Here is a 1,852-nt window from a genome sequence, read left to right on the forward strand (position 1 = left end):
TCGAAGACTTTTCTTGATTCTTCAAATTCTCGATTTTTGGATTTTTTGATTTTTCGAGTCTTTAATTTCTGGACTTCAATTTTAAGATTTTTTAATTTCCCAGTTTTTCAATTTTTCGGTTTTTAACCGTTCAACTTTTCGAATGTCTGATTTCTTGATCATTCCAATTTTTGGATTTTCCAATTTTTTGAATTTTCGATTTCTCAAAATTTGGACTTTCCGATTTTCGACTTTTTAACTTTTCGATTTCTGTATTTTCCGACTCCCCGATTTTCTTTTTTCGATTTATAGACTTCTCGATTTTTCAATTTTTTTATCGAATTTTTGGACCCCAATTTTTCAATTTTTGGATTTTTCAATTTTTCGACTTTTCGATTGCACAATTTTTGGAGTCTTCCCACTATTCGATTTTTTGATTTTTCGATTTCTGGATTTTCCGACATTTCGATTTCTCGATTATGAGTTCCCAATTTTTTGATTTTTCGATTTCTGGATTTTACGACTTTTCGATTTCTCGATTTTTTTTATTTTCCGATTTTTCAATTTTTCGATTTTTTAGTCTTCGTTCTTTCGATTTCTCGATTTTTCGATTTTTTGATTTTTTTTATTTTTTTAATATCTAACTGTCTCAATTTTTTGATTTCTCGAATTCTATTTTTCAATTTTTTGATTTTTTGAATTTTGGTTTCACATTTTTTGGATTTTTCGACTTTTCGATTTCCCGACTGTTCTATTTCTTCGATTTCTCGATTTTTGTATTTTACAGCTTTTTGAGTTTTCAGTTTGAATTTTTCGATTTTTTGAATTCTAGATTTTTCGACTTTTCGGTTTCGCATCGATTTTTGGATTTTTTTCGAGTTTTCAAAGTGTTGATTTTCCAACTTTTCGATTTCTCGATTTTTCAACTTTTGATCGATTCTTCTATTTTCCGACTTTTCGAGTTCTCGATTTTTAGATTTTTTTAATTCTAGATTTCTCGAATTCTAGATTTTTCTACTGTCCGATTTTTTGACTTTTCGATTTTTCCATTGATTTTTGGAATTTTGTGACCTTTTGAATTTTCGATTTTCCGTCTGTTCGAGTTCTCGATTTTTGGATTTTTCTATTTTTCCATATTTCGGCTTTGCGATTTTTCGATTTTTGGATTTTTCGTTTTTTCAATTTTCCAACTTCAATTTTTCGAATTTTAGATCTTTCAAATTTTTTACTTTGCGACTTTCGATTTTTGGATTTTTCGACTTTCCAAATTTTTTATTTTTCAGTTTTTTGACTTCTCAATCTTTGTTTGGGCTTTCGATTTTTTCAACTTTTTGATTTTTATTGAACCAATGTTAAATAAATAAAATAAATTTAGGCCACCGGAATTTTCGATTTCTCGACTTTTCGATCGATTCTTCAAATTTTCGATTTTGGATTTTCTGATTTTTCGACTTTTCAATTTTTCGACCTCAATTTTTCAATTTTCGGCCTTCCCGACTTTTCGATTTCCGATATTTGAATTTCTTGTTTTTTCAATTTTCCGAATTTTTCTGAAAACAGAGCATCTGGTCACAATAAAACCTCATTTCCCCCACATTTTAAATTTACTGTCACGAAATCCACCAATCGAATGTGGCGCTCGACTTCAAACAATCATTGTCGCCAACTTAAATTTCAAAGCGTACAAATATTACAATTTTTTTTCACTTGATGGCTGAAAATGAGTTTTTGTGCACAAAGTCAAAAATAGGTATGAAAATAGGGTGGAAAATACAGAGACACCATTTATGGTTTACATAATGTGTGGATCACTATTTCACTAGTTGCAAAAACGTCAAACTTACTTAAAAGTCCCTAGTATGCGTTGGCAGCC

The sequence above is a fragment of the Zophobas morio genome, unplaced genomic scaffold (genome assembly GCF_036711695.1).
Source record: "Zophobas morio isolate AGI-343-1 ecotype UQ-CSIRO unplaced genomic scaffold, CSIRO_AGI_Zmor_V1 ptg000008l, whole genome shotgun sequence".
NCBI lineage: Eukaryota > Metazoa > Arthropoda > Insecta > Coleoptera > Tenebrionidae > Zophobas > Zophobas morio.